The 23,979-nt window shown below is 38.1% G+C and overlaps 1 pseudogene; it reads left to right on the forward strand.

Moving 5' to 3' along the window:
• Window positions 1-202: 202 nt before the first annotated feature.
• The window catches only part of LOC132520263 (uncharacterized), a 101,837-nt pseudogene continuing 78,060 nt past the window's right edge, over window positions 203-23,979 (forward strand).

Raw genomic sequence — 23,979 nt, forward strand, 5'->3', positions numbered from 1 at the left:
CAGTCCCCCACCCCGAGCCTGCCTCCCACCCCAGCTCTCATCTCCTCAAAGCACTGGGTGCAGGATGGGGAAAGGTGAGGCATGGGTGAGGGCCCCCTCCTGACCACCTGGGCGCCTGAGGGTGGTCACTCCAATGCCCCAACTTGGCCACAGCGCATTGCCTGGCCTGGAGCCACGTGGCCACCCACAAGTCCTAACAAGCATGGCTTGGATGGCGGGCACACCGGCTCCCCGGTCCCATCAGAGTGGCCCCTCCCCAAGCTCGCCCGGGGCTCCTGCGGAGGAGGTGGTCAAGCGGCTGGCTTCAGCAGGCCCTCGGGGTCCAGGATTTGAGGCTGAGCTTCACCTGAATGGTAGCGACGTATCTGACGCCGCCGGCCCGTGAGATCCATGCCCAGGGCAGCGTTAGGTACGTCTGAGAGTGGGGCAGGCCTCGTGGACAGTCCCTCCAGAAACTTGTCTTTGTCGCCTGGAATCAGGCTCTTCCCCACTCCTAATCATTACACATGACACCGACAGGTTAATCTCCCTGAAATACTACTTCTATCATTTCATGCTTGTGCTCAAAATAGTGAATAGTTTTCTATTAGCACCATACTAAGCATCAAGTATTAATTCATTTGCTTCTCCTGGGGCAGAAGTTGCAAACTTAAATACCTACACAGAATATATGTCTTACTGAAAAGGAAGTTGCTAAAACGTGGCTTCTTCTGGAGGGCTGCCATGTGGGAAGGCAGACTCAGTGATGCCAGACAGCTCTTTCAATATTTCAAGAGAAAGGAAACGTAGATTCTTTGTAAAATATCTCCATTTAAAAATGTGGATAACTAAATCAATTTTTTTCTTTGTGACTTCATTTTGTTTGTCAATTATGTCGAAACTATATTTCAAAGTCAAAACAATATAAGTTATATTCACAGGAGTCTTGCTCCCATTTCTGTTCACATTACCCTGTTCGGTCCCTCCCCTTGTAACTGCTTAGTGTTTGGTTTATCCTTCCATCATTTCTTTTTGAAAACATAGACATTATACATATGTACTCATATTTCTTTCAGTTTCTTACATAAACTATAGCATACTATAAACACTGGTCTGCCCCTTGTTTTTTTCACTTAACACAGTTTGGATCCATATCAGTATATAGATATCTTCCTCATTTCTTTATCTAACTATATTAGATAACATTGTTATATACTATAGTTTTTCCAGGTATTGACAAACTACAGTCTGAGGGCCAAATCTAGCCTGCCATCTGTTATTTTTCTCCGATTTTTTTTGGCTGCGTTGGGTCTTTGTTGCTGTGAGCGGGCTTTCTCTAGTTGTGGCGAGCAGGGACTACTCTTCATTGCAGTTTGCGGGCTTCTCATTGCAGTGGCTTCTCTTGTTGCCGAGAGCATGGGCTCTAGGTGCACGGGCTTCAGTAGTTGTAGCACACGGGCTCAGTAGCTGTGGTTCGCGGGCTCTAGAGCGCATGCTCAGTAGTTGTGGCTCACGGGCTTAGTTGCTCTGCGGCATGTGGGATCTTCCCAGACCAGGGATGGAACCCCTGTCCCCTGCATTGGCACGCGGATTCTTAACCACTGTGCCACCAGTGAAGTCCCTGCCATCTGTTTTCGTATGGACTTCAAGCCTAGAATGAGTTTCATGTTTTTAAGTGGCTGAAAACAAAATCAAAAGAAGGATAATATTTTGTGGCACAAAAGTTATACGAAAGTCAAATTTCAGTGTCCACAAATAAAGTTTTATTGAAACATAGACACACTCATTCGTTTATCTTCTGTAGCTGCTTTTGTACTGTGACGGCAGAGTTGAGTATTGCTATAGAGACCGTATGCCCACAAAGCCTAAACTATTTACTATTTGGCCTTTTATAGAAAATGTTTGCCAACCCTTGTTTATTCAGCCACTCTACTATTAATAGAAGTTTTGTTTTTTCCAGTTTACTGCTATTCTAAAGTATATTCTTAAAGTATAGCCTTAGACACAAGTCATTTTGTATTTTTGCCAGTATATCTTTACAACAGATGCCTAGAATTGGAATTGCTGTGTCAGGGTAAATGCATAAGTAACTGCACTAGAATTAGTCAAATTCCTCTCTGTGGGGATTGTGTGATTTTTGCTGTCTCACCAGCAATGTATGAGAATAACTGTTTAGCCATGGTCTCACAAACAGAGTATATTGTCAGATATTAACTTAAGTCGTTTTAACACACTGGAAGATTCCAACAAAGGATGTCTAAACAAAAGATGCAGCTAGGGATCCACACTTTTCTGGTCTGCAATGTATTATTGGTCAAGTAGTACTGTGTGCATGATAGTGTCTGGTCCAGAGGGTGCAAATGGAGACAAAGTCATCCCTGTCTGCCCAAGTCTGTGCCCTTCAGGCCTGCCTGCCTCGCTGGAGGAGAGTGCCTTTACCTAATTGGTTCAGCCAGAGAGTCACCATTTTCTAGTTTACTCATTAGAAGTACCTTTTTGCAGTTTATTGCTACAGGGACTGGGTCAGTGGTGATAGAGGGTGTGAGAGGGGAAGGGAGTCAGCTCCACAATTTGTGACCCCTGGTGGCGGGTGTTCAGACACAGAACTCATTTCACCTACCTATTTATTTTTTCTACTCTCTCCTTATATGCACTCTCCAAATCCACACCATCCTTTAAGGCCTAGCTAGCTCAGATCCTATCTTCTCAGCAAAGTCTTTTGCAATCACTCTCGTTAATCCCCCATTTATTTATCTATTAATATATTTAGTCAGTCAGTCAATCACCCTGTGTCTTACAGTCTGTCACTAAACTGGATCATTTTCTTGATTTTTTTCTCTCATCCACCCTCCTTTGTCCGTTCCCTCTTCCCTAAATCAGCTTTCTCTCCATCTTCTAGCCCTTTCTCTCTTAGACAGCAGAGTGCTAGGTATAAAGTTGATGTTTAATATCCAGAGTGGATAGGAGTGAAAAATATACACTGTGAAGAAATGCACCAAATTTTCCAAAATTGATCCAGAAAACACTTGAAAATTCTTACTAGATTAGCTGCTGAGGTGGGGCATTGCACCTGAATGGGATTTGCAGGTCTCTTCTTTCTGATTGTCAGGAGCAGATGTTATGTCAGAGGTTAAGTGTCAGTTGTGGTTTAACAAGAAGCTGAGGTCAGAGCCACCAGAGAGGCAGCAGGTATCAGGAGATGGGGGAGGGATTAGGAGCTGGGGAGACAGGATAGTTTGACTAGTGGAGTGCTCGGTACTGCAGAGTGATCTGATTCCAGATAGAGGGGCAACAATGTGAGGGTGCTAGGACGGTTTCATTGGGTTGTGGTGATGCGTTGAGAAGTCAGGACTGATGGTCTAAGGGGGGTCAACAGACTTTTCAGATCTATATAATAAATATTTTAGGCTTTGCAGGCCATAGGGTCTCTGTTGCAACTACTCAATGGCTGTTGGAGTGTAAAGGCAGCCCCAGACAATATGTAAATGAATGGATGTGGCTGGGTTATGATAAAACCATGGATGCTATTAGTAACTAATCTAGGATTCAAACACCCAAACAAGCATCTGTACGCACTTACCAATGAATACAGCTTGAAATTGGGTAAAGGCCCATAGTTTTAATAGGGACACCAGGTAAATCACAGGGCAGAATAATAATAAATCACACTTTCAGTTACCACCCATGTGTCACAACTTAAGACAGATTTAAGTGCTGACTCTAAAGTGCTATCTGTAAGGTGAAATTAGTAGAAAGTTTCAACTAAAAGTCCATTATTTTAGAGTTTCAGATAATGATGTGATAATCAGCAATGAGTTGTAGCTTCTCTGGTACCAAACTCTAGTGTTGGGTTGGCTCTAAAATATATATTTGAAGCTGTGAATTTCTGCACGTCAGTTATCCACGCATAAATGAGGACACAGTGAAGCACGCATCAACCTAACACTTTTTATCAATGATACAAGAAAATATTCCACATATACCTACTCTTCTTTACACTGCTGTGATTTACATAGTACTTACACACATATTGTTTTTACCATGTTATGCATAACTTCCCCACAACCCTGGATGGTTGGAAGGACAGATATTATTATTCCTGTTTTATAAATGGCACTGTAAGGCTCCATGAAGTTAACTGAGGGATTGGAGATTAAGAAAATGATTTATAAAGCCAGATCTTAAACTGGGGCCAGGTTCACAGGTGTGCTACCTATGCAACTGTACAGGACTCTGCATTTAGAAGGCCCTCATGCTTGGTTTAATGCTCTACTTTTGTTGCATTGAAATTTTTAATTTATTAACAAAGGGCCTCACAATTTCATTTTGCACCGGGCTCCTCAAATTATGTAACCAGTCCTGCCTTAAACCCAAATGCTGTTACCATGTAATCTATATTTTTCTTTTGTTCATACATATATATATGTGCGTGTGTGTGTATATATATATGTGTGTGTGTGTGTATATGTGTGTGTGTGTGTGTGTGTGTGTGTGTGTATATATATATATAAATATAAAATATGCTTATATATATACCAACCTAGACCTTGGTATATTTAATCGATTACCTTTGCATTTACTCATAGCAAGTCATTTATTTTCTTTATAAGACAAATAAATCCCTTCAAAATTCTGATGGAAAATGATTTTCTACCTAGAATTCTATACCTAGATAAAGAATCTATCAAGTGTGGGGTAGAAAGTACCAGAAAAATATTTTCAGTCAGCAAAGACTCAGAAAATTTGCCTCCAGCAATATAGGGAATAAACTAGGAAATAGGAAGGTATGAAATCCAGGGGCTGCAACCCAGGAGAGTAGTCAAGGATCATCCCAGGATAGCGATGCAGCAGGTTTAGAGAGCAGCAGCCCCAAAGGAAGCAGAGAGTTGAGATGGAAACTTGCTGTGGTCAAGATGGGAGAGAGAGGGGAAACTCATTTGATAAACACCCGATATGATGGGACTTCAGAAAAAAAAAATAGAATGGTTATAAGAACCTGCAAGAACAAAGTAAAATAATAGGAATTCCAGGAACAAAACTTAAAAGGTGAGTAAGACAGAAAATGTAACTATAGTGCAACTGTTTGACTGATAGTACAATTACTTGACTCTGCAGTGAACATTTATATACACTCAAAATACTCTCAACACGGTTAGGTTATTTAATTAAAAGTGACATAACTAGTGGGAGGAATGGAGGAGGGGTGGTGGTGGTTGTGCTGTGATAGGTAAATCCTCATCTATCATAGAAGGGCATAAATAGTATCTAACATTGGTAAATCAAGAATAGCAATATAAACATACTATTTATAAATACAAAAACTAGTAGTTAAAGAGAGGTTGCCTCTAGGGAATAGGGTTGGGGAGATAACGGAGAAAGAAATTGTTGATATTCCTTATAACCCTTTCAATCCTACTTGATTTTTGTAAGCAAATGCATGCATTACTTTTATGGAAATAGGATTTTAAAAACCATTTTGAAGTTGGAGTTCCACATCAGTAATTAAAATGATGGAAGTGAACAGACTGTGCTGTAATCTTTGCAGTTTACTCATAGATCTAGTATGAGCCCCTGTTTCTTAACTAGCCTATGTGGTTCTAGTCCATGTGTTCTAATTCTTACTCTCCTGATGGAGGCGTTTTAAAGCTTAATTAGCTAATGCCTATAAAGGGATTTCAGGTGCTTGGATGAAAGACTTCATCAATGTTGAAGCTATTTTTTTCTAATGAGAAATTTTAGGGTACATTTAGCTATGACTTTTATCTGACATCAAATGATAAGGAAATATAGGAAACTGAACATTAGAACTACCACACATTCTATTATACACATAACATTCTATTATAGTCTGCTTTACTTTTAAAACTCTAGGTAATTTTAAAAATCAAAGGAAAATCAGCATTTTTACACTTCCTAGAGGTCACCAGGAATAAAATATAGACAATAAAGTTGAATCAATTTTTAAGTGAAACTAAATACACTCTGAAGACATAAATAAGATTGAAAAGTTGAATGATTTTTAACATATCTCATGTCATTACCTGGTGTTAGATGGTGTTAGAGAAGAGTACTGTGATATAAAAATTTAAATAACATTTATTGAGCACCTAGTATATACCAGACCTTTTGCTAGCTTCTTTCAATTACATAATCTCTTCCAATCCATTTCATCTCCATTGTGCAGATAAAGAAATAGGTTCCAGAAATGGTAAGTCACCGTTCAAAGTTAGACAGGTAATATGGTAAATCTATAGTTTAAACTCAGAGAGTCTAATTTTAAGTTTGTGCCTAGTTGAACATACCATGAGATTTTCAGATAAAGCAAGTGAAACAAAAATAATGAGAGTAATAATATTAACAGGGTACAGGGGCAGCTGTCTCAAATTGCTACCAAATTTAAGAAGCTATGAGTTGGCAAGCTGGGACTGAAACATTCACAGTAAAATTGGATTTAGTTTGGACAAAGCAGAGGTTAAAGCTCTATAATTTGAGGAGATTTAGACTCAGGCTTTCGTTAGGTAGCAGGAATAATAACTTGAACTTCTAGATCAGTGCTCCTGAAAAAGTGGTCCCTGGACTAGCGGTAGCAATGTCACCTGAAAACTTATTAGAACTGCAATTATTGGGTCCCAATCCAGAAAAAGACCAATACTTCTCAAACTGTGGGTGCATAGGAATCACCTGGACAGGTAGTTATGGCATGGATCCTGGATGCAGGAATTCTGACTCAATTGGTCTATGGTAGGGACGAGGAATTTGCATTTCTAACAAACTCGTAGGTGATAGTGATGCTGGCATTCCGCAGACCACAGCTGTACTTGAGTTACAGATCATTGAATCTCACTGTATGTTACCAATTAATTTTTGTTAAAAGAATGAACACTTGAATGAATGAATGAACTTTTCACCAGGACAAGGAATTGGGAAAAGGAAGTGGTTAGGTATAGAGGATAGTTAGAACTGAAGAATCACTGGAGACAGGTGGAGCAGATAGATCAAAGTCAAGGGGCTTGTTAGTCACTGTTATTCCTAGAGAGGATGAGGTATGCATAAGGTACTTATGTTGGGAGATGATCTGTAATTTCCTTCAGCAGACCTAGTTTGGTTTTATCCATTCTGTATCCGTTAGGTCCCAGACATGGCAAGGGAGGGGAACTTTTTAAAAAATCAATGACTGCAGCTAGTTTTAGCCAAGAATCCATGAGTCATTGGAAGGAAGAGGGTGCAGGTGGAAATTAACTACTAAGTTTCAGCGTCATATTTTTTTCTCTAAGGCATTCGCGTCATATTTTTTTCTCTAAGGCATTCCCAAAATGCGAAGTTTGACAAATATGCTGATAGCACCTTCTCTAAACTCTCTTGCTTTCATGTCAGCAGAAAGCAGCAGTGCCTGAAGATGCAGAATAATAATAATAACCAAGTTTCATGGTATGAAAATAAAAATTTAAAGTAAAGACTTAAAACAGAAATAAGTTAAATATAAAATATATTTTGGTCTTAAAAAAATTCCATACCTACTACACCTTTCCACCATTTCCAATTTCTCCCCCAAATCTGGAAAGTAATGTTGAAATTACATTTTCAGATTCAGTTGAATATATTTGTTTTCTAGAACAAATGATCAGAAATATATTGTGTAATTTTTGTCATATGAGGGTCATATTTAACAAAATCAAACACCACCACAGCAGAATTCAGAAATCCACAGAAAATTATTGTCTCTTGTGGTAATAAGTATAGAACAACTTTTCTTTTTCTTTCAGAAAGAAGACAGGAGATTTATAGAATTATAGAATGTGGAGGAACACTTAGGAAACTTGAACCCTTTGCATTCAAACCAGAGAAGGAGAAAGTAAACAAAGGAGAAATGATTAAGTTTGGTTATGCATCCTGAGTAGTAAAAGGTATATAAAAATACAAACCCCAAAGCCTCTGAATTACAGAGAAATCTGTGGGAGAAAGGACCCCACTCTTTTGGAGATATTTATTTTTCAATTAGTCGAGGATATTAGAAACGTCTCAAATATTGGCTTGGGAATCTCTTACTTTGGGTTTCTCCAGAAACATGTTCAAGGATTTAAATCCAAGTGGTATATTTGGAAGATGATCTTAGGAAGCACCAGTGAGGAAGTGAGGAAGGACAATAGAGAAGGGAAGGTGGCCAATAACAGCACTTTATTAAGCAAGTTACCATATAATAAAGGAGGTGAATCCTGCTGGAGACCTCTGGAGCCCCTGTAGAACACATAATTCTCCCACCAATTCCAGCAGTCAGCCATTAGTGAAGGCTGGTGTGAAAAGAGTGGGATAGAAATTCATTCTCTGGCATTGCTGGTCTGCCATGTCTGTGGGCAGAGAGAGCTCCACTGAATCAACTACTGGACTTGCATGGTCCAGAGCAAACTGAGAATGTGGGGCTGCTTGCTCAAAAAGCCAAGAAAAGGCCCCCTACCCCCACAGGGTACATGTGTGCATGCATAGGTGTGTATAGGAGTGAGTTTGTGTGTGTGCTTGCTAGTTATTTAATATATCGCTCTGGCACAGGGCTACTCACAGGGCAAATGCAGAGGCTCACAGTTGCCTGGTCCCTCCCCCAATCCATCCTACAACTGGGCACATGGAATGTGCTGTATGCACATGCCTGACCCTGACTTTCACCCAACTTGTGTCCAGACCTTTGGCCAAAGGCAGAAGGTGGCAGAAGTCACTGAGTCAGGGTAGGGGAGAGGCAGGAAGCAACAAGAGGAGGGAGTGCCTATGAGTGGAGCCTCCAAACCCCTGTACATGTTCTACTGCCCCATTGGACTTCACTTACAGAACACAGTTAAACTTACTAAGAATTTCAATATAGCAACAGCAGAGAATTAAACCCCAAGCATGAGGCCCCCTTCTGAGTACAGGAACCTGTAAGGCTGCACTGGTCATACCCCCAAGAAGCTAGCCCTGATATGGTCAGCCAGATGAGCCCTCTGGCAAAGAGATAAAGATGCTGGTAGCTGGAGTGTAGAGGGGACTATACTGGTGAAAGCTCAAGGGGATATGGGTGGGACACCAACAGTGCATGGTACAGGCTCAAAGATTTAACCTGTAGATAGCTTTTCCTGTAATTAATTTAACCTTTCAAATGAGATCATAGGAAGGTTTTTTTTTTAATAACTTCATTTATTTATTTTTGGCTGCACTGGGTCTTTGTTGCTGTGCGCAGGCTTTCTCTAGTTGTGGCCAGTGGGGGCTACTCTTCATTGCGGCACACAGGCTTCTCATTGCGGTGGCTTATCTTGTTGTGGAGCACGGGCTCTAGGTTCATGGGCTTCAGTAGTTGTGGCTCACAGGCTCTAGAGCACAGGCTCAGTAGTTGTGGCTCACGGGCTTAGTTGCTCTGGCATGTGGGATCTTCCCGGACCAGGGCTCAAACCTGTGTCCTCTTCATGGGCAGGCGGATTCTTAACCACTGCATCACCAGGGAAGCCCATAGGAAGTTCTTTAATTGGCCCTGAAGAGAGTTACTCCAACACTTGCAGATAATCTTTTCTTTTGGCTCACTCCCACACGTCAGGGAATACATACATCATAGCAACTCATAGTTATCATACATCTAATATATATGGTTTCCTGAACAGGCTCAATCATGTATTGAATATATTTATTGAGCTCCTATTATAGACCAGACACTGTGGCAGCTGCTAAAGATATAGTGATGAACAAGACCAATAGACTCCCTACTATGATGGAGTTTATGTTCCAAGTTGCACTCAAGGAATCTTCTTGTATCCCACTGAAATTCTCCCCACATCTTGGAAGTGGTGCTGATATTTAGAAAGGAGAAGTGATATCCTTATTTCATGTCAATGTATCCCTTGAGAGTTATTTATGAAAATGCAACAGCTATATTTGCCTATGTCTTAAATCCATTTAGAATCCTTGTTAGGTTATAAATTCTGTGGAAAGTCCCCTGGGTTAATTAGAGATTTTGTAGAAAGTGTTCCTTATATTTCTTTTCACAATGACAAGATCACCAGCCCATGACCCAGGATAAACACATAAGCAGTGGTTTTTAATATACTTTGGTTCCTAATTGTTCTTAATTATCATAAGGTTGCTCTAAAAAGCAAAGCTTTGTAATAGATCTGTACTCCCCACCTACCTCATAGGGTTCACTTTTTCCATCAAAGTGAATTAAGCCAGAAACTCAGTCTTCTATTTGGGACTCCATCAATTATGATCTTAAAACTGTTCCTAAACATTTTGATCTTAATTTCTCTTCAGTGCCCCATTAAAATATGAAAATAGCACTATATTGATGGTTTCTCTCTCTTTTTTACTCTGTCTTTGGTGTGAAGAAGATTTTAAGAAATAACTCCTCAACACCAGCGAGGCTTTGAGAACTGTGAAAGAAAAATCGCGTCATGAAACAAAATAATTCTCACTTTGTTCCTGGAGGAAAATGGCCATTGTTTCTTATCTCTGAGGTAGTTCTTGGTATGGTGAGTGAAATGGCAAGAATAATTGAGAAAAATAGCTGTGTGTATCACAAAAGCCAAATGCATCTTTTCTATTACATAAATAATGATCAGCTCTTACTGACAGTTGTTATTGTATATTTAGAAAAGAGGTGTTTATATTCCTAGATATGATATGAAAAGCCTCATATCTCTTTCACTATATTTGTAGTGATTTAAAATATCAGTTGCAGCATGCACCGTGTATCCCGTCCACATAAAGATGTCATGCATCTTAGAACATACCTATCTCAAATGAAGCTGTTGGTAAACTATCTTTATACATCTGATTCTAGAAGAGCACAAATAGCGTACATAAGAAATATCAAAATAAGTAACATCACATGTAAATCCGATTTGTTTCTTTTAGTGTTGAAAATTGTATTGATAGTTGTATATATCTTTTGTTGATAAAATCATATGGAAAGAAAGGTTTTAGGTATTTTAAATGACATTTTATGCCACTTTAGAATTTTTGTTTTCTATATAATATAGAAAAATAATTGCAAAACATTCCACTAGCGAAAAATGGCAGCATGAAAGCAATTTCTCATTTCTTGCTTATAAAAATCTCTAAAACCAAAGAAACACGTAAGAAATCCTAGATTAGCCGTACTCTATTCAAATGAAATAAATGTTAAGCTAAATTTAACCTTTGTTTGATGGCTCTTCTTCACATCTGCTATTGCAGAACCTCCAGCCTCCTGCAAAGTTTCCTACAGTTATTTCTGAAGGATCCCTGGTGATGTTTTATCATAATTCCTAAGTTCCATTGCATATTACTATATGGTGTCATCCATTTTCCCTATCTCCAACTCTGACCTGAATCTGAGGATGCTCAATGCTGAGGGGCCTGTTGTCTATAGGCCACGTGAGGATGGCCCACGAGTGCCTCTGTCTCCCACAAATGTCCTGCTCATCTCTCGCAGGCTGCTCTGCTGGGAATGGCCCTCATTTTTTCTGGACATTTCTCTCTCTTGTCAGATTATTTCCTTTTCCTACTAGGTTCTCCTTCAATTGATGTGATAAGTCTTCTAAGAAGTCAGAATTTCCACTAATAGCAAAGAAACTTCTCTTGCTCCAGCCATACATATATTTTCTGCTGAGCTTGATTTTTCTAGTGCTCAAATCTCAAACCCTGAATCATCCTTGATTCTTCTCTTTTTTTTTTCATATCCCACACCAGTTCATAAGTAAACCTTCTTGGCTCTACCTTTAAATATAGCCAAAATATAACCAGTTTTCACTACATCTACCTCTACCATCTTACTCCAAGTCTCTATCATCTCTTGCCTGGGCTATTATAATAGTTTCCAATGTATGCCCTTGCTTTCAGCTTTGCCACTCATACAGCAGCGAGAGTGATTATTAAAAAACCCATGTCACATTTCTGCTCTAAACACTTCAATGTTTTCTCTCTGTCTCAGAATGAAACCCAAAGGATGTACCTTATTTTACACAGCCCTTAGTGATATTGGGCTTGCTACCTAATACTTCATCATCTTCAACTCCCCCTCACTAACTCATCACTCACTCTTAACTTATATGTTCATAAAGCTTCTTCCCTTCCTTAATTTTCTGCTCTCTGCAACTGTCACCTTCTTAGAGAAGCCTTTCCTAATATGACTCCCTTATTAAAAAAAGAATAGCTTTCCCTGTCCACTTATATCCCAGCTACTTTCTTGCCCCTTAACTGACTTTTTCATCTCAGCACTTTTTGACATCTGATACATTAAATATTTATTCAATATATTTGTTTATGGTCTGTCACTCCACATAGAACATCAATTCCATGAAAGTAGCAATGTGCTGTGTTTTGTTCATAACTATATCCCTAGAACCTGGCAAGTAGTAGGAGCTCAATAAATATGTATCGACTAAATAAGTGGATATGCTACTGGGACAAAATTCTGGTATTCCTGGATCTTTGACTAAATATAATAGTACTAACATTATATCCTGCTATAACTCCAAGCTATTATATCCAATAATACTACTACCACCAGTGATTAAGAAATGTATATTGGGTACTGAATGAGTGGCCTCAAATGTTTGGCTACCTTTTAGGGAAAGTTTGGCTGCAAGTCTGGGTAGCTTAAGAATATCTTAAGATGTGTTATATCTAAATTATATTCATCATAAAACTTATATAAAGGATAATTTTTAGTTATCAACTTTTTTTGACGCACAGGCTCAGCGGCCATGGCTCACGGGCCCAGCCGCTCCGCGGCACGTGGGATCCTCCCGGACAGGGGCACGAACCCGTGTCCCCTGCATTGGCAGGCAGACTCTCAACCACTGCACCACCAGGGAAGCCCAATTTTTAGTTATCAACTTTTAATTCAATAATATCTAAGGTTTTTCTCAAGTTATACTTTGTATATATTTTCTTTCAAAGTTAAATAACTGATAATATATACTCAAGATAAACAGAGATCTAAAAAAAGAAAATTTCTTATTCTATTTGTAAATCCAAAAGGGAAAAAAATTTGTGAATGAGCAGGACTAATTTTTTTTTTTACATAACTTACATAGTTTTTAAAAAAAATGTAAGTGTGGATTTGTTTTCCTGCTTTTGTCTACAATGTCTTTCTCCTTTCTAATCAAAGTAATAATTTATTTCCTGTATAAATGACAGTGAATTTAAAACCTTCCTTCAGAATAATGTAATTTAAATAAGGCTATTTTAAAATGGGCCATTTGTCTACAGGAAAGCTTGATTAGGCCTAAAAATCTATCCAAAGAGATTTTTTTGAAAGTCTTGTAAAATTTTTGTTAATATCTTCAGTAACTCACATTAGCTTCCCAACCTATAATTAGCTTCATTAATCTCTGGACAATATTTCTAGCCTCTAAGGGCTCTTATAGACCAACAAGGGTGATCTGCAAAGCATGGAGAGAGATGCAGGAAAAAGAAACAGAGTAATTAGGCCATAAAGTAGATAGTAATCACTTTCCTATGTTAACTAGCATTTACAACATCCTTTGAAGTACTTAGAAGTTTCACGCCTGGGAAAAATATGAAGGTGAGAAAAATGAGATATGAATAAAGAATGATCTTTTGGAACATGAAATACCAGTATAAAAATCTTCAAGCCAGGGGAAAACTTACTCCAAAAATTTCAATTTAAGTTCTGAATTAGACAACCTCATTAAACAAACATTCTCAGTCCTTACCAGATTATTTCTGCTGTGCTATGATTACAGAGAATGCCATAATTAGAATCTTCAATAGCAAAAGAAAAATTATTTAATACTATTGTAATACTTTTTACCTGAAAAATGGAAACTTGCCTTCTTTTATCTAAAATAATGTAATCCTTAAAGGCTGCTGAATTGTAATTATTTTGGTTAATCTTTATGTCCCAGGCTGAATGATTAATCCATCAAGGCTTAAAAATACATTTACAGGCATTTTGATGGGGAATTCATTTCTATAAATCAGGCATTTTGATGGGGAATTCATTTCTATAAATGGCCTAGATTTTTTCCCCTTTTTTCAGTAAAGGTCATCAGAGTAGAATGGTAATAAAAAGCCATGATTCTCAAACTTTAGTGTGCATGTGAGTCATCTGGAAGGCTTTTTAAAATTGCTGGGCCCTACCTCCAGAGTTTCTGAGTCAGTAGGTCTGGGTGGGGCTCAACATTTTGTATTTCCAAGAAGTTTCTAGGTGGAGCTTATGCTGACGGTCTGGGAATTATACTCTGAGAACAGTGAACTGCTAGTTTAAATTAAGGGAAGCGGTTACCCAACAAATCATTTTCTTTGAATTTATGTCTATTTTTTAACTGGAAAGATGTTTTTATCATGTAAAGGAAAAATGTTTAAAATAGATTGTTCAGATATGATTTTTAAAATGCACTGAGCTCTCTACTGTGTCTTAATGAATCTTATTTGGAGCTTACCAATAGCACACATCCTCAAGATCGCATACCTAAGCTACGTTTAAAGTTCTAGCTGTAGCGAAGAATCTATACATTTAGAAAACTATTGGCACATTACTTCCATCTCCTAATACCAATCAAATGAATTGACTTAAAAATAGATAATATTAAATAAAAATCTTCTAGTTTAGATTATATTCATTCATTATCTAATACTTTATTTACACTGAACCAATTTCTGGAACTCTTTATTAATACATTGAAGCTAGCTTACTTTGAAAGAGTCCTTGATCTAGGCTGTACTTTTTATCTTTCTTGCCTGAAAAAAAATTTGCATGATCAAATGTACAATGCCAAGCTATTAAGATATGATTCTCAATGGATATATTCTCATTGTAAATAAATTCCTCACAATCTCAATTATCTTTTGTTCAGTTACATGTCCAGTTTGAAGGAAGATACTATTGAAATAAAGATGAGAAACAAAGGAGTAGAAAATTCACTTCCAGGGCCATAGCAGTAAAAATTATCCCCTCAAAAAGTTTTTTTCCTTAATTTGACCTGATTGCCATTGTCTGTCTATACCTAATATAGGAACTTTTCAATTTTATGTTCTTTTGCTCATTTTGCACACATTATCTTCACCAATATAACTGATGTTATGACTTCTATTTTCAGCCTGTCCCTCCACCTCAGACATTCACCAAAACACCAGAGATGGTCTGTCTTGTCTAGAGGAAACTGACATCATTTCCATGGACCTACCACCATTAAAGTTATTTGGAATTGATGACCTGCCGTCTTCCTCTATCGTCCCAAGGTGACTTTTGTTATTTGCACCTTTCCTGTTGGAACGGTATTTTATGTTTACTAGGCTTCTCCCAGGTTTTGGAATTTGCAGAGATGCTTCTGATTTATAAAGCAGCCCATATCCTTTTAAGTATATCTTTTCTGAATAATTTTGATATAAAGTTTCATGGATAAAGTAGTCTGATGAAAATTCAAAGATAATATTACTAAAAAAATCACATATAAGTATGATATTATAAATATATACAGTATTAAACCTTGGACTATATGGCGTAGATAGCATATTCCCAAAAGTTAAACCTTAGCAGGCCATTACAATGATTTAGGACCCTTTAGAAAAGATGCTATTCTTCCTTTCCTGTCCCACATTCAATCTCAGAAAACCTGCCCATTTCTCATTCTCAGAGCTCACGCTCCATCCCTGTGAACTGGCAAAATGGACATGTAAATCTAACACTCTGGTACAGATGATTGACTTTTAGGAGACAATCTGGGACTTGAAAACATGATTTAGAATTTTTAGGTAGTTGGTTGTAGAAGCTAGTCTTGGAAAATAATGTAGATTCAGAGATGGAGGACACCATTTCTATACATGTAGAAAAAGAGAAGAGTAAAGCAAATAAGCACAGGGGAGTAGGGAAAAGATAACATTTGAGCTGGAGAGTTCCTGTCAGCTTTCCATTTCCTGACCATCCCAGATATACTCCTGTCCTCTGGAATCATTTTACTTAAGCGTGCTCAAGTGAATTTCTATTTCCTACAACTAAATTATGCTTGACTAAGACAATGCTTATGGTTAAGAGTCCTTTATTTCCAGTTGGAGGGATAATAGGGTAACAAGGATAACAGACTCAATATCAGAGCTACCATGTTGTCCAACCCAATCCCAATTTTTTCTTTATTAACAATTTAAATTAGAAAAGTAAAAAGTAATACTTTGTTAATTTAAAAAAATCATATAATACAGAAGTATAGAAATTTAAAGATTCATATCCCAAGTCTGACTCTCTCCTGATGCTATTCCTCAGAAGTAAATTCCGGTTAACCATTGTTACATATCCTTCCAGATTTATGTATTTACAAACAACAAACATACATTAACGGACATGTATATATGTCTGTGTATGTATGTATGTATGTATGTATGTATCTATCTATCTATCTACTCCTGTTCAACTTAAATACAATGTCTCTTGTTTATTCTTCTCCAGACACAGGAAACATCTGCTCAGGGTTCTCCTGTATAAACCCTTCATGGGTCTGAGGCCAGCCATCAATTGATTTTTAGGGTTTTTTTCTCCAGGTAAAACAATTCCAATTCCATTACCTTTGCTTTGGTAAATATATTTAAACATTATTTTTTCTTTTTCTCACTACAAAAGAAAACCTGGTCTCTGAATTAAGTGCTCTAATAAACATTTTAAAAAAACACAAATATTATATTTTTAATACTGGCTAGCTCTGTATCAAAGTCTCACCATCTGTATAATAGGATCGTTGACTCATCCAGTTGGTTTTGAGGCTTAATTTTGTTTGGCATTCAATTGATTACTCTCAGCTAATAGATATCATAGTCATGTATAGTATGATGTCATCTCAGTTAATTCATTGTCTCTATTTAAATTTATCCTAAACATAAATACGGTTTCTTATTTAACAAGATTTGACTATCTTAAAGCCAAAGATGGAGAACATATATTCTTAGAGATATTCTTCATTGCTCCACATCCCTTCCATAATAGTGATCATCTAAATTGCCCATTGTACATCAATATCTGAATACTTATAAAAACCTAGAGAAAGCTCTTTTTTTAACTAAAAAAATTTTTATTGGAGTATAATTGCTTTAACAATGTTGTGTTAGTTTCTGCTATACAGTGATGTGAATTAGCTATACGTATACATATATCCCCTCCCTCTTTGATCTCCCTCCCCCCCACCATCCCACCCATCTAGGTCATCACAGAGCACAGACCTGAGCTCCCTGCGCTATACAGCATGTGCCCACTGGCTATCTATGTTACATATAGTAGTTAATTAAAATATGTTTTATAGACTTGGTATTTCTGAGATATCCAAATAGAAAAAAATATCCCTTAGGGGCTTCCCCTTCAATTATTTTTTAAACCTCTGTTTTAAAAATAATCTTTGAAATATATCATACATACAAAGAAGTGTATAAAACCTATATGTAATGTTTAAATAATAGTAAAATAAATATCTCTGTACCCACCACCCAGCCTTAGGAAATAGGACAGTATCAGCCCTTCAGAGACACCTTGCCAAATGTATCTCTTTTACCTCTGAAACAGAAGTAGCCTCTATCCTAAATTTTTATTCCCCTTGATTTTCTTTATAATTTTGCCACCTAGATATCTATCCTTTGACATTATTATGTTGTTTAGTTTCCCCAAATCTTAAACTTTATACCAATTGAGTCACACTGCATGAATTTGTCCATGATTTCAGCCAAATGATTTTCAGATTCACTCATGTTGATGAGAACAGGTTGCATTTATTCATTTCATTGATGAATAATATTTCATTGAATGAATATTCTACAATTTATTTATCAATTTTACTATTGATGAAGTTTTGGGTTGCTTCCGTTTTTTGCCACTTTTGACAATGTTCATGAACTTCTTAATTATTTGCCTAGAAGATGGACTGCTTGGTTCCACCAAAAAATATTTTTTTAACACAAGCAAAGGTCCTTGTACATAGTAGGACCTGAGAAATGCTTAAGCGAATTAATTTCTATAATTTAACAGTTGATTTAAAGTCTTTTAATATTTCCTAGCAAATAACGTACTGAGGAACAAATATGAAGAACATATTTATAGATGGAATGTAACGTGGAGACTTAGTAATTGTTTAATTGGATTTACCCATCCCAGAAGGAACTGCACCCTTGCTGAAGAAAACGCAGCATAACTAGAAAGGGATAACTCATTCCCATCATGTGTGTCCTTTGCTAGGCTACCAAGCAAGAACACATTTGCCCAGCTAAGCCCTCTTAAAACTTTTTGGGACAAAGACAGATAGATAGAAACAAGTACAGTAAGTCAAATATTTGCCCAGCTGACTTTTTCTGTCAAGTTGGTCTCTGTATGGGTGGCAGTCAATTTTCCCTTCAGGTCTCCTTCTGGCCCTTCTGTTACCATTCAAAACATTCTCATTCCCATCAAAAAGCATTTATTAAGCACTTAGTTATTCACTGTATTGCAAATAGAATCATGGTTGCAAGGAGGATTAGTGCAAAAGGGCTGTATCCTTTGTTACTGAAGAAAGCTTAATAACTTTGTTTAACCTATATCTTATGTTAGGACTCTAGTTGTAATATCAGTTCTTTCCAAACAGTTTGAATGATTTATATGGCAAGAAAGGCCTAGACGGTAGGAACACAAGGGTAACTATTCTAATGTCCCTGCAGTCCCCTGCAGCCCCAGGGAGTCCTGAGTTTGCCCACCATCTTCCGCCTTTGGCAGGAAATATTAAGAGCTCAAATACTTCCGGCCTTGCAATTAGGCTCTTCTTCCATGTCCTTATGGCAGGGGTGTTGATCATAACAGTTTTGTAGATTCCAGATTTGCTTGCCTTGATTGACATCAGTAACCTATCTGATTTCTGTCACTTTTCTTGCCTGAGTTCCTGACTTCAAAAGCTTGGCTTATTTCTTTTGTTTCTTAATAATCATTATTCTTTACTGCCAAAGTGACAAATGATTCTTGCAGATGCAGTTCCGGGTGTCCCAAATTACAGTTGAGGTGTGAATAACTTCTCCCAGCAGTGAACCACGTTTCCAAGTGTTATATTTGACTTTACGTACTTAGATAGCAGGTTAGCAAGAAATCCAATTTCTCTCCCTGACACTCATCTCCCTCCCAAACTCCTTTTCATATTCCAAGGACCAGTCCTGCTTGTTCCTGTCTTCTTGCCAGCTTTATTGCTTTTATATTTCTTGCAAACAATGCCTAACATAATTCCTATGGCTAGAGGCTTCCCTGGTGGTGCAGTGGTTAAGAATCCACCTGCCAATGCAGGGGACACGGGTTCAAGCCTGGTCGGGGAAGATCCCACATGTCGTGGAGAAACGAAGCCTGCACAACTACTGAAGCCCACATGCCACAACTACTGAAGTCCACGCACCTAGAGCCCATGCTCCGCAACAAGAGAAACCACTGCAATGAGAAGCTCGTGCACCGCAACAAAGAGTAGCCCCCCGCTCACTGCAACTAGAGAAAGCCTGCGCGCGGGTAGCAATGAAGACCCAACACAGCCAAAAATAAATAAATAATTGCTGTGGGTGAAAATTCTTCCTCCAGTCCAATCTGTAGAGACTTCTAGCTCAAGGGTAATAAGATGCCTTAATAGAAGAGTGCCTGAGGTCAGCTGCCTCCTCCCTTGTTTTCTCTTCTTTATAATATCAGCCTGCTAAGGCATTAGAGCTACTACAAACAAAATCTAACAGTAAAGTTTCAGATAAACAATAATATATATATATATATATCTTTTTATTATAAGTAGGTCCCAAGCAACATGTGGGAAACCTTGTACTAAAATACTATTTATTGTTTCTCTGAAATTCACATTTAACTGGGAGTCCCATATTTTAATTTGCTAAATCTGGCAGCGCCACCCCTTGAGCTGGCAGACTTCAAAACTGCCAACAGATGTTGGTTGCTTGTTAAAAAGCCACTACCTGCTCCAGCGCTGTGCTGCTGCCTTGTAATGTTGCAGCTGAAGCTGGCGACAACCAGAAGTCCGGTAATCATTTAGAACGGCTGGTGTCTGCGAAGACGATGTTTAGGATGAACTTTATGCTCCAGCAGCTTCTGCATCAGTCAGTGCAGATTATTTATTGTCCACTGATTGTTTAAGATTTCAAAGAAGGATCATCTTACTCCCCAACACCTTCCTCAGTGCTGCACTAGGACAAAGGTGTTTCATGGTAAAATTACCCTGGGGCCCTTATATTCCAGCGTTTTAGATTCATTCACATAATTACTTCAGGAGGACACAGCCTGCCTGTGGCAAGACTGATTTGGGATAGGTTCCTTTATGTAGAACCTATCTGCTGTCAGAGATGTCATCTGGTACCATCTTTTCCTGCCTCTGTGGTGACTTTATTTCCATGGCTTTTTTTTTCTTTTTTTTTTGCCTTTCCTTGTCACTGGGCTTCTGTTGGGCTTATCCTAATCTATTCTAACAAATTTCAGTAATCTTGAATCTTGGGGCAAAGTGGTTTGAGCTCCTGTACTCTTGTATCCCAGGAAGCCACTAATCTTATGCAAATGTGGTTCCCTCAGGCAGTTTCAAAGATATTGATAATATCAGTAGTTTACCTTAAGAAGGAAGGAGGGGAGAAAGGAAGGAAGGGTAAGAGAGGGGGAGAAGGACGGAAGGAGAGAGAGAGAAAGGGAAGAAGAAGAGAAAGAAAAAAATAGAAAGTTCTACCTCTGCACTGGGCATTTAAAAAAAGGAAGAAAGAAAAAAAATTGAAGTTCATTGGACATAGTTAAATCATAAAATGCAATACATTTTTAAATTTGGGGAAAATAAAGCAACATTGATCTCAAAATCTAGCAATAACCCTTATTAAAATCTTTGGCCCTCCAAAGATTTTTTTCTGTGCATGCTTGTGTGTGTGTGTGTGTGTGTGTGTGTGTGTGTGTGTGTGTGTTTGTGCATTCTGTGGGAGTGTATATATAATCACACATACAAATGAGTTCGTACTCTACAGCCTAGTTTCAAATCTCCTTTGTTTTCACTTAATATTATATAATAAATATTTTTCCATATAATTAAAAATACTTCTAAAATAGTATTTTAATAGCTAGGAAATATGCTATTGATTGTAATACATAATTATATTTAATCAATCACCTATTTTGTACATTTAAGTTATTTTCAATTAACAGCTTATGGCTAAACCTTTGCATACATCTTAAATTATTTCCTTAGAGTAAGCCATCAGCAGTAGAATTTCTGGAACTGGGTAAAGTGGATTTTTCCCATACAGTTAAAAAAATTTTATTTTGAATAATTTTAGATTTACACAGGAGTTGCAAAGATAGTACAGAAAATTCCTATATACTGTTCAGCCAGCTTCCCCTAATGTACATCTTACATAACCATGGCACATTTACCAATACTAAGCAATTAACATTGGTAAATATTAAACTGAGCTTCAGGATTAACATCTTTCTTTTTCTGTTCCAGATTCCAATCCATATAACTATGTTGCATTTAGTTACTATGTCTCATCTTTTTCAAATTGTTTTCCATGACCTTGACACTTTGAACTGTACAAGTTAGTTATTTTTTAGAATGTCCCTCAGTTTGTATTTGTCTGATGTTTTCTCATTATTAGACTGCTAATGTGACCATATGATTTTAAGGTTTTGACCTATACATTTGAAGCCCTGTTGCCTGTGAGTGATAGGCTAGTTGAAAGAAGTTGTTGAAGGCAGGAAATCTATTAAAATGATACATACATACCTTATTTATTTTATTTGCTTTATGTACTTCCATGTGCCAGCATTTTAATTTTGGGCCAAAGTTTTGTCTGTTTGTTTTGTTTTCTGTTTACAGTACATTTTATTGATTGGAACTCTGAACCACCTTTTTTTCCATAACTCACAACTATAATTAATAAATCATTTATGATTCTAGTTTCACTTTGCTTAAAATGGAGAGAGAACTTAAAACACTTGAAAAGCAGCTTTTCAAAATTTTTACAATTTCTTTTGCATTTGATTCACCCACATCTGATTTGACAGCAATTTTTTTTCTTTAAAAAATGTATATTCGTTGAGTCATTTCAAAGCACGTTTCCCACTGAAAAAAAAATCATTTTCATTTCATCAGATTATATAATATTTAATAAATAACAGTTATGATAATGACTAGAACTGAAATGATAAGTTTAGAGAAAACATAATCCTCTTGATAAACCCCTTTGGTTACTAAACATTGAGAAAGCAGCAGTACTTAGGTAGTTTTGAGAGAAGCCCCTTAGCTTCAAGCATTCAGTGTGCAGATGGTACTAGACAGTGTGCTTTGTAGAGAGAACAGTGGGTTCTGGTTAACTCAGAAAACTGGTTAAAAAGAAGCCAGGGCTTCCCTGGTGGTGCAGTGGTTGAGAGTCCGCCTGCCGGAGCAGGGGACACGGGTTTGTGCCCCGGTCTGGGAGGATCCCGCGTGCCGCGAAGCGGCTGGGCCCGTGAGCCGTGGCCGCTGAGCCTGCGCGTCCGTCCGGGGCCTGTGCTCCGCAACGGGAGAGGCCACAGCGGTGAGAGGCCCGCGTGTACCGCAAAAAAAAAAAAAAAAAAAAAAAAGAGAGAGGCCAGTTAAGGGAGCTGCTAATGTATTGCCAAATTGCCATTCAGTAAAGTTGTAACCTATTTATGCTTCCAATTACCTGATTGGAGAGTTTCTATTTCCCCATCTTTGATAATACTAAATAACAATATGTCCAACTAGATTTTATAGAAATAATCTATATTAATAGTAGGAAATTATATCTTGGTGATTACTAATGATACTGAATTTTTAAAATCATTTTACTTATTGATCATCTAGACTGGGACCTGTTTCAATGATCTGGTAACAACTGTTCTATTAACTGCTGTATTATTAATCTGGGACTGAACTATTGCCTCCCTCCAATCAACCCCTCTGGTGACGCCCAGCATGAACACTATAATAGTCTTCTTTATTTAAGAAGCCAGATACAAAAGGAGAGGGATCATTCAGCAATAGGAGGGGCATTCAGCATGGAGCTTAGAAACAATATGTACAGATAAGCCCTGCTACTTGTAATTTTATAACTTGCCAACTCGTCCCTTGCCTATCTAACATTCACTCTCACCACTCTCCTCTTTGCTGGTCTTTGTACTGTTCTTGGAACACACTGAGCACGTTCTCACCCAGGGCTGTTCTGTGGGCTGCTCCCTCTGCTGGGAACATTCTTTCCCCAGTTATCTGCCTGGCTAGCTCCCTTACCTCAGTGAATTATTTGCTCATATGCCACCTTTGCAGTGGAGTCTATACTGATTACCCTACTTAAAACTGTAACTTATCACCCACACCACTTCTGACTCCCTTTACTTTTTCTTTTTTTTCTGTAACACCTATAAATGTCCTTATTTTATATCATCTACTTATGTATCTCATATATTGTTTAATTCTGTCTCCCATTGCTAGAATGAAAACTGCATACTAGATGTAGGGCTCTTTGTTCTGTGTTCTGATATATTCCAACCTTCCAGGGCAGTGCCTGGCACACGGTAAACACTAATATTTGTTAGATGAATAAGTTAAATTAAAAAGAAGACCTTCAGGGGCTTCCCTGGTGGCGCAGTGGTTGAGAGTCCGCCTGCCGATGCGGGGGACACGGGTTCGTGCCCCGGTCCAGGAAGTTCCCACATGCCGCAGGGTGGCTGGGCCCGTGAGCCATGGCCGCTGAGCCTGCGCGTCCGGGGCCTGTGCTCCGCAACGGGAGAGGCCATAACAGTGAGAGGCCGTGTACCGCAAAAAAACAAAACAAAACAAACAAAAAGGCCATAACAGTGAGAGGCCCGCGTACCACAAAAAAAAAAATGTTGTCTCTATACCAACAACAGGAATAATCCAGATAGTCTAAAAGAGCCTATCTTTTCTTAAACCTATCAGAGAACCAAGTCGCAAGGCAGCTAAGGCAACTGAATCTCAAAGAGTGATAAATCCCTTTGAGGAGGGATGGGACATACAAACTCTTTTACTTTTAGCAGAGCAAAGGAGGAAGAGGTAGCCTTCAGGGAAG

Source organism: Lagenorhynchus albirostris, chromosome 5 (genome assembly GCF_949774975.1).
Source record: "Lagenorhynchus albirostris chromosome 5, mLagAlb1.1, whole genome shotgun sequence".
NCBI classification, from domain to species: domain Eukaryota; kingdom Metazoa; phylum Chordata; class Mammalia; order Artiodactyla; family Delphinidae; genus Lagenorhynchus; species Lagenorhynchus albirostris.